We start from the raw sequence: 16,549 nt of genomic DNA, 5'->3' as shown, positions 1-16,549 counted from the left end.
GTTCATCCACCCCTATTAATGTTGTATTGACAGGATCCCAAACCTCCCCTGTGCCCCAGTGACTGCAAAATTCTTCTCTAAATACAGGAACTGTTTAGAACTGCCAGCACTAAAACAGAAAGTTTAAGTTGTTTTATTTTCTTTAGTAGTAAATCTGAGACCTAAGGAAGGCTACCTGAAAGACATCATTCTTAACTGTGCCAACACACAACATTTTACAGAAATCCAAATACCAAGTTTATCTACTATATCAGACTGCTTTATAGGAAACAACTGAACCTCACTGACCTCTCCTGTCCTCTTCTAACTGACAACTTTCACCAAGGCAGCTTTACATTAAAACAAACCACACCCAAAATCAGATCACTGGCACTGTGGAAAACAGTTTAAAAAGGAAATACCTCCCTCCAAAAGAGCCAAATGAAATTGTTTCTTTTAAGGCAGCATGAAGTTTTTTCATAAAGCTTGAATAAAGCTATCATGAAATTCCTAATTTGTTTTCAAAGCCATGAACTCTTCTGTTATGTGGAGATTGGAGCACAGGTAATATCTAGATTTTATGAATATATTCAAGCTTCCAAAATCAGAAGAATAAAGGTCAAACTACTAAAATTTTCCTGAAAAGCACAGGAGAGAGGCTCACATATGGAACATATTTGCTTAAATTTGGATTTTTTAATAAAATAGTTTGCATATGAGTGATGCCCCAACAAATAACTAACCCTACTCCTCTCTACTGTTACTGGAACAGCAAAATCCCTTTGTAAGGACAGTTTATAGTAGGATAAAGATGTTTATATCAGTGTGATATCTATGACATCAGCACCATTTGTACCCAAAATATGGGTTGTTGCTATGAGCAACATTTTGCATTGGTACAACTGCAATAGCACAAAACTGCACATTTTGCAATGTACAGTTGCCATAGGTTGTACAATAATACATCCATTCAATGTACAAATGCCATGGCATTGCCACAGGTTCCTTAGGGAAAAAAAGCCAAATCAGCAACCTGCAAGTGTTGGGTGACACCTGGGAGTGACAAGTTCTTATTTTCCTTCTGGGTGTGATCCTCCTTTAAAGCAAATCCAGCAGTTCTGTAGCAAACTCCAAACTCCCCAGTTAAGTTTTGGATGCTTTGGACATTCAAACAAGTGGAGCAGTTTTTAACTTCATGATTTATAAGTGAAGAGTTTACAGGCACGATTTGTATTTCCACCACTACAGTTTTTTGGGGTTTTTTTTGTCTCTGTCTCCTCTGTTCCAAACTGACTTTGTTGGCCTAAGGCAGGCAGTTATTTTGGGGCAGTGAAAAGTTATAAATAAGTTCTAATAAAACTATTAGTGACACACAAGACTGAACTTCTTTCAAGCCCTTCTTTGTAAGGGAACAAAGAGCACTTTACACTGATTATGATGCCACAAGCTCCCTAAGAAAAGTTTAAGGAAAGCTTTGGATCATGAACCCAAAATAAGAGCAGTGGGTGAGCTGCAGGAATTGTGCTCAGAGGAAGGGCTGAGCAGTTTCAAGGCAGACAGGAGAGGAGCAGGCAGTGAGGCTGGCCCTGGCAGGGTGTCAGGGCTGGCACTGAGCTCAGCAGATGATATTGCAGCTGATGTCTGAGCTGCTTCCCTTTCCCCTGCCTGCCCTGCTCCTGCTGAAAACCAGGGGAAAAGCCACCAGATGAAGGGTATTGTGTGAGGTCATCTCCTCTGAGTGCTCTGCCAGCGCCCCAAGGAGCCTGTGGTGAGCAGGCTTTAATGCTTTGGTGAATCTTTTCTGTCCCAAAATAGATTTAGCATCGCCCAACATCCACAGGGAATGATGAGTTGCTGTCAGTATTCCTGGAAAATGCAGCCATTATTTCAGAAGGGTATCCCACATCCACCTGCCTCAGCTTGCACTCAAACAATTCAGAATACTGTTTTTCAAGAGTTTAAAAACTGACATTCCTATTGCATCAAAACTGCCTTAAATCAAGATTTATTTTTTTTATGTAAAAGAAGCAGTGATGATACTGATGTTAAAAAACACATAAATTATTGGCCTGCATCTCCAAGGCAGTTTCAATTCCCTCCTAAGGAGAACTACACAGTCCTGTTCTCTGCATTTCCAAAACTTTCTGCATTATCAGAGACATCAGTTTAATCAGAAACAGAGGCACCAAAGAACAGTGAAGGAGTCCATCCCTTTGTGGTTCTCAGGAATGCATGCTGCACATCTGGATAAACAGGGTGTCTGCAGAGAATGGAAACATTCATTCCCCAGCTGTGGTTAGGTCCAAACCCTTTTTCTTTCTCTGATTTACTCCTAATCCTGCATTTGATGGCTGCAAAACTGCACAAACCCTGCTGAGGCTGACACAACAGGCCCAGCAATCTTCCTCAGGACCCTTTGTAAACAAAACCTTCTTCTGGGCTGTGAGCCCCAGCTGAGACAAGAAATCCTGAAGGAATTGACAGTTGTGACATTAACAGAAATGCCACCTGTCCTCCAGCAGGAGATGAGGACTGGCAATCCTCAGAGACAGGAAAGGGGTGCATTCCCTGTTTATTTTTCATACCAAGTCACTAAGTTGTTTGCTCAGGTCCAGGAGAAATGAGGTATTTGTCTTGGCTCTAAAAAGTGAGAATTGCAGGTATGAGACTGGGAGTCAGCAAGCAGAGTTCATCATCCTGCTAGAAATGAATGGATTTGGAGCTCTCATGGAAGCTAGGTGTCCCAAATCTTCTGTTCTGATGCTGTGTGAGTCCATGGCAGCCAGGACCACAACAGAACTGTCTGAAGGCCCATCCCACTGGGAAGGAAACACCTTTTCCCCTCTGATTTGACAGGTAGATCCTGTAGCTCCTCCTGGACAGATCAAGGACCGTGAGGAAATCTGAGCTCTAACCTGACAGAAGGATCGATCCAAGAGTCTCCAGAACAAATATTTCACACAGAAAAGTCAGTATTTGTTATCAAACCCCATCATGTAAGAAATCCATATAAACCACAAGCAGCAGCTTTGGTTCATTAGCCTACATTTTGTGTTTTAACAGCTCTCTAAAGCCAGGGCAGCAGCATCTGCTGGTACAGCAACAACAGGAGCCCAGCCTTCATCACTCCAACAATGAGAGGAGCAAAAAGCTGAGAGCTGATACAACATGCAGGGCAAGCCCTAAATTAACCCTGCCTTGCCAAGGTCAGTGCTCTGCCCTCAGCCTCAGCAGTGCTGGAGTGCACCTGGGGCAGGAAAAAAGGTTAAGCTCTTTTATATCCCCTAAAGCAAAGCATCAATATTTGAGGGTTTGTTTCAGGAGCTGTTGTTTGCACGGCTGAAATAGAAAAACAGAGACACAGGGAAGTTCATCACTGTAAATTATTGATCTGCTGCTTTCTAGACACTGAAGCTGGTAATTAAACAAATGGTAAAAAGATACTTCATCAATTATAGAGGTGCCACTTTAAATTACACTTGCTCCAGGATGAATAAAACACAGAGGTTAAATGCTTTGGGTACTTCATGCCTGCTCCTCGTTCAAAATCCTCCCTGCAAGAACAATTCTAATTCTCATATCCTGCTGCTCCAGAGCTGTGTGCTCTGTATCAACCTTCACAAAGGGAAATTAGACTTTTGTTTCACAAGTCTTACTGCACACAATGTCCAGGAAGCACAGTTTCATGGTGAGGAGAGAGCATTTGGAGCAGAGAGCACTGGGATCCCCTTTCTGCTCAGTAGGGTTGATTATATTTCACTATATGGCCACAAGTCAAAACCCTGTGATAACAGCTCTCCCTCAAGAATCACACCAAAAAAATTAAAGAGTTTTGCCTGCTAACAGCCACTTGTGCACTCTGTGCACACTGGGCAGACTTTTGACACTGGTCTGATGGTTTTTAGAAGCTATAGACACGTACACACCCTCCCCAACCTGAAACAACATCAGCAAGCTGCTTCTGAAGCAATGTGGTGATGATATCAAAGATGCCCTTTTAAGCAGAAATCATGTCACAACCATGATGATGACTCAAATTTGATCTGTGATAAATTTTTATATGAGGGTGCACACCTTACTGCATCAAGCTTAAGGTCATCTCGTTCCACATGTTAATCATGTGAATGTAAAAGTACCCTTGCTCCAATACTGATTTTAAAACAGAAACAGCAACCAAAGAAGAGCTTGGCCATCTTGCACAGGTTCTCTAGAACCATTATTGCATCTCAAAAAGGTTTCACCCTGGGAAAGCATTTAGTGGAGCTCATCAATGGATTGAGATAGGCCAGGGAATATGAATATGAATATTCCAGGTCCAAGGCTGCAAATGCAGCAGAAGCAGCTGCCTTAAAGGCACATGCAAAACAGCCCTGACAGGTGGACACAGCTGGCATCCCTCATGGAGCTGGGAGAAACAGCAGGGAAACAGCAGCTGCTGCTGGAGCCAGAACAACCCTGAATCAAAGAGCTCATCACAGAGCAGCTCCTTGGGGCAGGAGGGAAGTGGGAGCTCAGAGAGGCTGAGCTGGAGAACCACCAGAATGCAGTGTGCAAGCTGGAGATGATGGAGAGCTGATGGAAACAGTCCAAGTGGGAGATGAGGGCTGGACTGCAGGGTTTGGGGAGGAAAGAACAGCAGGGCTTGGTAGGGGCACAGGACAATCAAGGGCTGAGCTGACTGTTCCTGCTGCTCCCCAGATAATGAGGCTGAAGCACAAGGAGAGCCAGCTCTGCCACGGGCCAGGTGCCAAGTGCTTGCTGAAGTGTTCCCTGCCTGCTCTGAGCAGAGTTACACAAGGTAAGGCTTTATTCATAAGTGCCTGATGGATCCTGTGTGTGCAACAGCTCCTGCCAGCAGAGCAGTGTTTGTGGGAAATGTTAGGAAGAGTGTCTAAGAGAGATAAAGCCTTTGAGCTGCAGACGAAGCTGCCAGCCCTCATTTCCAGCTTGTCAGAGCAAGTCCTCCTTGAAGTCAGCAGGCTGGAATGAAGAGAATCTGGCATTTGTGCCTGGATGTATGGCTCAGCCAGCCAGGGCGGAGCGCTGCCTTTAATCACACTTTCCACAGAGGAGGGGTGGGAGTGGCAAAGTGCACTGAGTGATGGGCTGTATCTGCTGCACAGCCACAAATTCCTCTCCTCACTCTCTGCATTGAAAGCCTGGCTTCCCCTCCCTGCTTCCACCAGCCCCTGGAGCAGGAGGGGAAGGGCAGCACAGGGCTGGACTCGGAGTCCTTCACATTCTCAGAATTCCTGCTGTGTGTGAGAGGCTGCACACACTTGTCTGGTGAGCTGGTGACAAATTCCACCACAGCTGATGGGTCCCAGCAGTAGCTGCATGCAGGTAGCTGCAGGGCTATACCAAAATTCCCTTTTCCAAGGGCTGACCCACTCCAGCTCACCTGCAGGGTGACAGCTGGTTGTGAAACCTCTTCACACACAGTGCATCAACAAGGAGCAAAGCTCCAAAATATTTTAATCCAGCTGCCCACTACAGCATAAAGAATTCCAGTGCAAACCACTTTTGGTTGTTTTCTACCCTCACAATGAGGCTACAGTGCACTAAAGAGCTTCAATTCCATCTAGAAATAGCCTCCTGAGGTTGCAGGATGGCATTCTGAAGTTTTGTTTCCTTGTGTGCCACTGCTGGTGGGGACAGCAACAAATTGCAGGAACCTGCCTGGAGTGGGCACAGAGCCAGACCCAACCTCTTGCACGGAAGGTTTTGGCAGCAGAATTAATTAATTAATTAATTCTCCCTTACCCTTTCTGTGTCACTCACATCATGCTCAAGACACCACAACACAGTAAACCCTGTCCTACAAGCCACCACCAATGCCTTGTTGGAGTCCCACAGGGCTCAAAGGTTCCTTGAATCTTTGCACCTGGTGAAAAGGGGGAAAAGTGGGAATCCCTGCATCCTCACCTGGGTCAGGTATCCCCCACCCTGACCCTCAGGCTGTCTCAAACTCCATCCATGCTCTGGGAAGGGGAAGAGGGGAAAACATTCCAGCCAGCAGTGCCCAACTGGACCCCTGTGCCCATTTTGGATCCCAGCCACTCCAAGGCTCTTTGGCAGAGGCAGAACAGACAGCAGCTTTTCCTGGCTCTGTGTCCCAATGTGTGCAGCCTGCAAGGATTTATCAGAGCCTGCCTCTCCCTGATGTGAGAGCATCAAGGGGCTCCTGCCCTGCTCAGGAGCTGGGGCTGCTGGAGCTTGGGACTCTCATTACAAATGGAGATCAGCAGATCTGTTTGTAAACCTTGATAAAGCCAGCAGTTAGAAAACAACTAATTACCATTTGTGTTCCAAACAGCTGGCCTAGCTCCACATCCACATGCTGGGAGGTTTCAGTGCCAATCAGCCCACTCATCAGAGCACAAAAGTCCCCCAGTGTGACTGCAGAACCTTCTAGCAAACAGACTTCTCACTAGCACTGACTTCAAGGATCAAAACACAGCAGTGTAAGAATAGAGCAGCCACACAAGGCATCATTCCCACATCATTACATTACAGACACTTGTCCGAGGTGAAAAGGGCACAGAAAGTGTCCTCTGATGGGCCAGAGGGCAGTCAGGCTGCTGTCAGCTGGCCTGGACAGCTGATGTTACTGTCACACAGCCTCTGGCCCAGCTGTGCCTGGCCCTCTTCCCCTCTGGACTGGGACTAAGATCCATTCAGCTCTGGCCAGACAGTTCAGGAAGCTAAACAAACACAAAATGTTGTTTTCTTCATCACTGCCCTCCCAACTCTGTTTCAAAGGGTTAATAAAAGGATCAAATGGATGCAAGCACAAGGCAGGGAGTGGAGAACTAGAGTGAAATCAATTTAAATTGGGTTAGTGAAAGGTGGAACAAGATCTTTAAGGTCCCTTCCAACCCAGACCATTCTATGATTCTAAACAGAACTGATATCAGGATAAGCTTATCTTAGATACTGGGGGAATACAAAAGAAAGAGAATTTCGTGGATGAAGCTCCAGGACTCTCTGGCTGCTTGTCCATCCCCTCCCCTCTGCACACCCTCATGCCTTGAGCACTGAAATCCTGGAGAAGTGATGCAAGGACAGTGTCACCCCAGCAGCCCTGGGGACAAGCCCAGGAATGTCAGCAGGGGAGCAGCACCATAAATCACCTAACCTGACAGCTGGGGATCCTGTCCCAGCCCTGCTCTGCTGCCCCAAAAAATTGCAAAACCTGACACTTTCTGGCCTTAGAAATGAGAGCTGATGCTGGTGGGTTGTGGTTGCCAGCACACAGGACAGGAGCAGCTCACTCCACACACTCATCACTGAGCCATTTATTGACCCAAATGAACCTCCCCATCCCCTATCAATCCAGAAATGTCAATCCAGCCCACACTAAACACTGATTGATTTTCTACTCTAACGAGCACTGTGTCACGTTTGTGTTAACTGCTCATCAGTTCAGATAAGTGGTTTGCAATTAAGATAATTTGAGAGCAGGGGAAGTGTGGCCTGAAAAGCACTTTCAAGAGTTCAGCACAGAGAAACTCCCTGCTCAGAATAGGCAGCCAGGTAGCAAGCTGACAGCTTTTACACCAGAATTTACTTTTCCAAATCAAAATGTTGGAATTCCTTGGAAAGGCAATAACTGCCTTGTACAAAGATTCCTTCCCAGATGTGCAGACTCACCCTGCAGCAACCCTGATTTCCCTCCTCTCAGGTGACACCACAACCCTCTCACAGGTGCTCCCTATTCTCATGGCAGGCAGGCAGCATTCCAGCAGAGCTGCACTCAGTGACAAACAGCCAACTCCACTGAAGCCTCCAGAAAAAAAGGAACAGTCACAGCAGCACAGCTTGTGAGCTCCATGGCCTTGAGCCTGGGCATTGCTCACATTCCCATCCTACACGGAGCCCCTTGGTGGAATTTTCCTCCCAGTGCTTTGGCCACCAGCAGCTGCCAGTTGAACACATTCAGGTTACAGTTGGAACTCCCCTGTCCCCACCTAGATCCGGAAACTTCCGAGCAGACACTTGGCAACCGCTCAGGTTTCAGTTTGAAGAGAGAGAGAGATCAAACAGCCTCCCTGCACAAGGTTTTTTTTTTTGTTTTTTTTTTTTTTCATAGAGAACACCACATCTCTTGCAACATTTCCTCTTCACATGGAGCCCTCATGACCAGGCTGCCAGAGCAGCAGGGAAGTCCTGACTCCTCCAGCACTCACTACCTGCCAGGCTGCCAGCACCGTGCCCTGCTTTTCTCTACAGGATGTATGTGCAGCTCATCTTTTCTTTTTTTTACTCTCCTTTCCTTTCTGCTACTTCCTTCTATCAAGACACAAATACCTCAAATCAGATTAGTTTATACTTGAGTCAAATAACATCTGAAAGCTTTATCCTAATATGTAAAAAGCTCATAACCATCAGCCCTTGGATTTTTTAATTATATCAGGCAAAGAGAAAAGACACCATGCTTCTTCATTACGGTGTTTTTCTTAAAAGTTCCAAGGGAGTTTAACACACCTGGTTTGGAAATACCTCTTGGATATGCATAACTTATCCCAAATTCCTCCTAGCTTTCTCAAATCCCTGCAAAAGCAGTCATGAGAGTGCTGTTTCTTCTGAGGATTGAGGAGACACCTCCTTGCTGATCCTAAAGGACAATATTTTAAGGTATTGAACTGACAGCACTACAGCTCATCTGCACTACTTTTACAATCAAGACTCAATTTACAGGGCTGCTTGCTGCTGGAAACCAAATTTTTAAGTGCTGAAACCAAGCTCCAAGTGAAGTAATGCAAGAGCCAAGACAATGGGCATTTGTCCCCAAGTTATTCCATAAAGCTGAACTTTAATTTTCTTCAGCTGAATAATCAGTGAGTCCCCTTCTTCAGGAGGATGTGGAGGCCAGCAGAGCAAAATGAGATTGATCAGATCTCTGATATGGGCTGATTTTGGCCTCACCACCTTTTCTGCCTCCCACACATCTTTATCCCCATCAAACTTCTCCAGCCTCCACTTTCTGGCCTCTTTCCTTGCTGACCTCCCACACCACTTTGGCCTCCCACTCCTTTTCAGTTCCTGCTTTCCTTATTGGTCTCCCACCCTTTCTCAGCCCCCACTTTTCCTTCTGGGTTTTCAGCCTCTGCTTTTCTCTCAGATTCCATCCCTTCAGCCAGCACAGAATATTCAAACCCCCTGAAGGTCATGAATTTGTAAATTCCCTTTCCAAACAACCACTTTTCACCTTGATATGTCCATCCATACTTTTTCTACACCCCAGCTGACCAGAAATAACTCATGTCCATCCTGACAGCTTACAGTCAGAACTTGGGTTTATATCCAAGGAAACCTGGGGGCTCTCAGTAATTCCAGTCCTGTTGGGATTATCACAGCACTCTACAGTTGTTTTAATGGAAGTATAAAAGTAAAACATGGGAATTTCTAAAAGTTTCTAAGCTTTGCTGATGGCTCCATAAATTGCTGTTCCCAAGTCCTATCCAGCAGATTTCTGGACAGAAGATCAGCAAAATTAAACATAATCTTGTGTTCCCACAGAGTGCTGTGGTCAGGCACACACAAAAATACACTCTGTACTTCTCTGCAGAACTTGCTTTTGATCCCCTCCTCCACGTACAAGAGCAAACAAATCCATGCACAAATAAAATGAGGATTTTGCAAGTCACATATTTTGTACTCGCCTTCATTTTCACAGGAGACAAAGCTTTCCTTTCTATTTTCCAACAAAATTGTGTCCAAAAAAGTTTGGGATGTGGGAAAAAATCAAAAGTAAACTTCTTGTATAGACTATTTAAAATGAAGCACTCTGTTTACTTGAGAAATATGATGGTTGTTTATTCAGAACCCAAAACCAACCAGGGACACAAACCCTGGCTGTTGTTAAAACCTTTACAGGGGTAATGGGTGGGGAGGGAAGTTTCCTCTAATATCTGTGAGAGAACCCCATGCTAACACAGAACAGCAGATAACGAATCAGGAAGAAGCAGAAAAAACTCACAACTGAATTGCAGTGCTCACTCAAGCAAAAGAAACATCTGTTTTGCTGTCTGAGTTCCAATTCTGTCAGAGAGAGAATTCCTGGCTTCCTGGTGCAAAGGTGTGGCTTTCCCTCCCAAGAAGTACAAGAAGTTCAAACAGACTCCAGAAGTCCTAAGAGTGGAAGACAACCTGTTATTTCAAACAACAAGATGTGTGGACACAGAACAAGGCTCCTGGTCTCTAATTTGGAAGATTCAATAAAAGCAGCCCAGCACTAATTTGTGCAATAATCTTCCCTCCCTCCAAACCTCACCAGCTTTTACTGCAGATCAAAAGCTGAGCTGCAGCAGCACCATTTGTAATGCAGTGCTGGCTGGTGTTGCAAATATGCACCAGGTTTTGTTTTCCCCAAAATGCTGGTTATAGTGTGCAGCCTTGTAAAGCACAGAACTGCATATTTTAGTTATTAAACCTCACAAACAAGTCTGGCTGTTGAAAGTCATTTCCCTGAGTAAACAATGACTCAGTGTGGGCTGTATAATGTACAAGTTATTAGTTACTGTTAGTGAGTTTAAAAAAACCCAACTCTATACAAAAGCCTGCTTCAGAATGGAAAATAGTTTTCCTCCTACTTCTATAGTCCCAGTTATATTGTTTCAGTGGAATTTAATTTTCTAAAAAGCTAAACAGATCACTATCTCTTCATTATATAATTGGACATTGATTTAACTGGACCCTTCAGCCATGAACAATATGTGCAGTGTGAAAGCTGAGTTTAACCTTTTTTCTGTTCTCAGTTTGTCATTATAATGCTGAAATAAAGCTGATTCTTTCCTGGATAGGAATGTCCCATCTAGACCAGGTAGCAGGTGGCAATAAACACAGACATAAAGACAACCATAAAATATTGAGTATATGGTAACGAAGAAAAATGCAATTGCAAGTTCAATAAAACCCTCTGACAAACACTGCTCCCTAGTTGAATTACAGCTCCTTCCATAATCCTGTTCTTCATTAGCAAAATGGCCAAATACACCTGGTGGCTGTCAGCTGGCAGAAGGCACTGGGATCACTCTGCCTAATGAAACTCAGCTGCTAAGGCACCAAGGTTTCCCTGCAGCCTCAAACCCCCTCCCAAGGCTGTTTTCCAGGTTAGGAGCACATCTCTGTGTTACCTTCTCTAAGGGGGAAAGCTCTGCTCAGACACCAGAACACTACAAGGAAATACAGAGAATGTCACAGAATATCCTGAGCTGGAAGGGACCCACAAGGATCATCCATTCCAACTCCTGCCCTGCACAGACACCCCCATAATCCCACCCTGGGAGCATTGTCCAAATTCTCCTGGAGCTCTGGCAGCCTTGGGGCTGTGCCCCAGCACCCTCTGGGGAAAAACCTTTTCCTAAAATCCAACTTAACCCTCCCCTGGCAGAGCTGCTGCTGTTCCCTTCTGTCACAGAGCAGAGGTTGGTGCTGCCCCTCATGAGGGAGCTGCAGCCCTCAGTGTGATCTGACCTCAGTCTCTTCTCCAGACTGAACAAACCAAGTGACCTCATCTGCTCTTTATAGGACTTCCCCTCTAGACCTTTCATCATCTTCGTGGCAAACTGAAATTTTACTAGAAAAAAAGCCTTCAAAAGAAATTACCAAAATACATTTGAAGGCACAGCTCTAGCTTACAGAGCCCAGGCTGCAGGCTGAGTGCCATCACAGCTGTGTCACAGAGCACATTTTAGTCATTCATGGACTCTCCATTTCCTGGCAAACACCACACCACATTTTGACACGACATCCGTCACCACCAACAATGACACTGCCCGTTCAAAGTGACAAAGCTTTCAGTGACTGCTGCACTCCCAGCCCTGGCACCTCACTGCCCAGAAGGCAAACACTGCAGCACTCCAAAGGCACTGCCAAAATGTCCAATTCCACGTCCATTTATTATCAGCTGCTGAGCTGAATCACAGGAAGGGTGGTGGCCAGGCTGGCCCAAGGTCACCACGCTGGTTAAAGGTCTGAGAGTGTCCCAGGAAAGCTGGACATTGGCACCTGCCCAAATGCTTTCCTGAAGAAAAAAACGCTGCCAGGGAGAGTTATCCAGGCATGCATGAATGCCACAGGAGTTCTAAATACTAACCTTTACTGCCTTGCAGTACAGGAATGTAATATAGAACACACTACACTGGAGATACATAGCAACAGAAAAGGTACTGGCCCTGCTGCTCCTTGCCGTATTTAAATGTTTAAATATTTAAATAAGGCAGGGCAGGGCTGTAAGGAACACTTCCACCCCCACAGAACATGACTCAGTTGCAACAAATTACTTGGGATTTGTCCACTCCAAACCATGTGCCATAATAAGCTTTGTTAGCCTTTCACATGGACTTGTGCTGCCTGTTCCATCTTTATTAATGCTTTCTGGGAAGAGCTGGTCACCCACCCCACTGATACATCAACAAGAAATATGCAGAGGAGGGCACAAAACACAGAGCAGGATATTTTCCAGCAGAGAGATCCCTGAATCCAGGCACAGAAAGGCACAGCACAAGTGGCTCCCTCCGGGCAGAGAAAGAACCGTGCTACAATCTCAGAGGAAGACAAGGCATGCAAACCTCACCCACTAGAGCTGACAGCAGGTTGGATGGATGGTTTCTGGAGAAGCCAGGGATAGCAATCCTAGGCAGAGCCAACCACATCACTCAGGAGCTGGTTGCACAGCAGTAAAGCAGCGTTTAGCCCAGGAAAAGCCCTGACAGGAGACACACACATGCCATGATTGCAATCACTTCATGCCAGCACAAAGGGCCCAGCTGATCCCACCTTCCCTGCCTCTGTGCAGATGTGCTCACACAGAGCTGGGCTGGGAAGCTGCTCCTCACAAATCACCTGTTTGTGTGTTTGGCCTGCTCACTTCTGATTTGGATCAGCTCTCCCAGTTAACCACCTTTGGCTGCCGCTGATGGAGGTAACCCAAAGCACACCACAGATGGTTTTCCCCACGGTAACACTTTAGCAGCACACAAACCAGCCTTTATAAATGGTTCTTTAGCCTGTGTGAAAGGACAAGTGTTGAGTTACACTCACATCTCTTACAAAGGGCTGTGGGACAGACCAGCCCAGGGAAAATCTGCTTTGCTTTGGGTTCCCTCCACCTGCAGCACCTGTAACACATCAGCTTTTCCCAAACACACATTTGTCCTCCAGAAGGCACTGCTGGTTATCTGAGAACGCTGCTCACTCATCAGTCCTTTGAACTGGGAGGCAAAGTGCTGCAGCCCAGTGCTCACCAATATTTTCCATGCTGGAGCCATTCACACCTGCCAGGTAAGAGCCAAGGGAAGGGGCAGTGGGAGTGGATTTTATACACTGCCCTGGGACTGTGGCAGCTGATGCAGTTTGTTTTTCCTGCATTTGGAGCAGACTGTTCCCTTGGACAAGGAGAGAGGAATTTGTCCAGTTCCTAGAAAGCACACAGTTCCCAATGCAGTCATAAGCAACATGACACTACGAACAGAAAAACCCCAAATAAATGAACAACATTAACACTATCTTAGCTTTGCACAAAGGCATCCATAGAGTTTGAGCTTATTCATAGAAAGAAACTCTATATTTAATGTTATAAAGCATTCTTAGCCCCCAGTTTTTTACTGGCCTTCCTCCAGTGGGCTTAGATCAAATTTTGTCAGGATCTATTTAAGTTCTCTTACAGTTATTATAAATCCTGACAATGTACTGTAAATCACAAGTTTCTTCACTTAATTATGACAAAGAGAACAGAAATTACACACTGTGGATCCTGACTCACACGGGGATCTCTCACTCCTTAGTGTGTTATGATTCACACCTTTTTTTTCACTTTAAAAATAAATCTATCCTTTAGACCATGATAAATTAGGACAACATGTGTTCAGTGTAGCACTCCATTGGTCCCTGCCAGGCAGAACACAAAATTCATATTTACACAGCCCCTCCCTAAAACACATTATCAAAACTGAAACCCCTGAAGTGTTATGACAGTGGTTACCATATCAGGGCTATTGTGAAAATTAAGAACTCATCAGTTCTACAAGCCTTAGGCAGTTTCTAAAACTTTTGAAAAGGTGCTGACAACTGGCAATTGTCTATTGCTCCAAGAGCGGATGAAAGAAAAACGCCTTTCTTCCCAAGTACTCTAAGATGTGGTTCTGTTTTCATGGTCCCACCAACCAAGCAAATTTTCTCATTTGTCACTTTTAAAAACTAAGCAGCTGCCATCCACAAGCAGTTCTGGAGGAGCCTTCCACCCCAAACAACTGTCAGAGAGAGACTGAATACCAGAATAATCTCTGTATTATATCTCAGAAGCACTTCTCCTCTGTAATCCTCCCAACGACAAGAATGCAGCTCAAGCCCTCTTACTTGGAAAATCCAAGTTACTAGAATGAGTCGCTCATTCAGGCAGAGTCAGATTCCTGCCATGAGTCACTGTCACTTAAAGCAATTAACTCCAGGTACATTAGAACTGGGAAGCACTGTCATGGAAAGCAGCACTGGAGATGGGGACCCCAGCCTCTCAGCGGTGTAAATTGGGGAAGTTAAGGAGTCTGACCACCTCCAACAGTGAGAAAGGGCTAAACACACCGAGCTTTCTCCATGAAGTGCTTTGAGGCACCTGTGGAGAAGGAGGAATTCCTCCACCGTGAGCGCCGGTGCCGTGCACACAGGGCGGATCACGCCCGGCAGCGCTCCGAGCTGTAACGCGAGTTGGGGATGGACAGGAAGCCTTGACAAGGGCAAACCGAGCCGAGCCGAGCCGTGCCACGGCCACGTCCGAGCCGCCACACCCAGGCGAGCCGGCCCCGCAGCGGTGCGGGGTGCGGGATGCGCGCACGGAATCGTTACCGGAGCGCAGCCCCGGGACCCGCACCGAGCAACTGCTCCGGCCGGCCGCGGCCACGCCGAGCCGCCGCCAGCACGCCGGCTGCTCTGCCCCGCTCCTCTCTTCCTTCCGCGGGGAACGCTCCGAGTTTCCGGCGAGCTCGGCGGCTGCGGGAGAACGGCCGAGCCGCGGCCGCCCGGGGCGCTGCCCCCGCGTACCCCGCAGCCATGTGCCCGAGCGCCGGGGCTGCCGGCCGGGCAGGAGGCGGCCGCGCACACCGACCGAGCGCTCCCTCAGCCCCTCCGTCCCCTCCGGCCTCGCTCACCTGCGCTCGGTGCCCCGGGACGCGCGGCTCGGGGCCCTGCGGCGGCTCCGCGAGCGGCTCGGCGCCGACTGCCCGCGGGAGCCCGCGCCGCGCCGCTAGTGAGCATGTCCGAGCGCCGGGCATGCGGGCTGGGGCGGCCGCTCCGCCCTCACCTGCACCGGCCCCGGGACCTGCACCGGGACCCACGATCCCGCCGGGACCCCGCCGCTCCGCCCTCACCTGCACCGGGACCCACGATCCCGCCGCTCCGCCCTCACCTGTACTGAGACCCCACCGGGACCCCGCCTCGGTCACGCTGTCGGCGGCAGCAGCATCCTGCCCAGCAGCTTCTGCAGCGAGCTATCGGTGCTGCCTCGAAGGGCAGGCGCACCTGTCGAGATAAAGCTGGAGCGCGGATGGTGAATCGTGCCGGCCCCTCCCGGCTGCGGGAGGCACCAGGAGTGCGTGTGCCAGGGTGAAGCTCGCTCGGCAGTGATTGCACCCAGCTCATCCGCTGTGAGCAGCAGGTTGGTTCATCCCACTCAGGTGTGAAATACCCGAGGCGGTCTCGTCAGGATCCACAGGAAATTCTGCACGTTGAACTCCAACAGCCTGAACCACTCTGAGCTGAAGCAGTTAAGCTCTGCTCTTGCCACACCTGCAGCAGTTTAAGTACTTAAAGTTTCTCTACAACCACCCCTCTCTGACCATTCCTGCAGCACCAACACTGCTTGACACACACTTTTCAAAGCAGCAAGTTCACTGAATGTTTAAAACTTTTTAGAAAGTTGAACCAATACCTTTTCTCTCTTTGATGTCTTCCCCAGGACCCCAGCACATGCTAAGGTTTAAAGGAACATTTAAAGGAACAATTCACTCCTGCCTACTATCTATCACTACAAATAAGTCAAACACTCCTGCAAACCAGAGAAGACCAGAATTGCCGCTGTCTCCTCTCCCAACAAGGCAGAGGGAGCTCTCAGGTTTTTTCTGAAGTAAAATGACTCTACCTGACAATTGTGTAACCACACAGTAAATGTCTCAGCTCATTTTCAGATTGTGTTCCAGATTAGTCACTAGAAAGACAATGCTAGGAAGCAGCAGCAACGTGCACAGATGTGCACTTCAGTTCAAGATGGCTCTAGCAGAGATGAAGATCTGTTAAACAGGTTTTAAATAGCTATGACAGAGAGATAAATTCTCAGCTGCATTTAGGTACTTACAAACATTTTAAATTTTACAGAGTTTTTCTTTAGACTCCTTTAATTAAAAATTATATGAATGCAGATAGAAAATATTCTGAAGCAAAACACACAGAAGAGCCATTCATGCCAAGAAAACTGAAATTATTCTTAGAAAAGTACCATCTTGTGTGTGTCAAACCAGGAAAGATCAGCTCATGAATTTCCATACAAACTCTGAACACAAGTCCCAAGTTAACACAA

At 47.0% G+C, this 16,549-nt stretch overlaps 1 protein-coding gene across 4 annotated transcripts in view; it reads right to left on the bottom strand.

Moving 5' to 3' along the window:
- MYO1C (myosin IC) overlaps positions 1-15,201 on the bottom strand; it is a 50,905-nt gene extending 35,704 nt beyond the window's left edge. The window contains exons 1-3 of one of the 4 annotated variants that reach the window (XM_033078285.2): positions 15,126-15,201; positions 12,560-12,691; positions 9,962-10,113 (exon numbers count right to left, since the gene is read on the bottom strand). The gene's annotated coding sequence lies outside the window, so the exon portion shown is untranslated. The remainder of the gene's footprint in view (positions 1-9,961; positions 10,114-12,559; positions 12,692-15,125) is intronic. The other 3 variants (XM_033078288.2, XM_033078286.2, XM_033078287.2) reach the window with 3 other exon arrangements.
- Positions 15,202-16,549: the final 1,348 nt, after the last annotated feature.

This window comes from Catharus ustulatus, chromosome 22 (genome assembly GCF_009819885.2).
Source record: "Catharus ustulatus isolate bCatUst1 chromosome 22, bCatUst1.pri.v2, whole genome shotgun sequence".
In the NCBI taxonomy this organism is placed as follows: Eukaryota; Metazoa; Chordata; class Aves; order Passeriformes; family Turdidae; genus Catharus; species Catharus ustulatus.
This window is presented reverse-complemented; position numbering and strand designations above follow the sequence as displayed.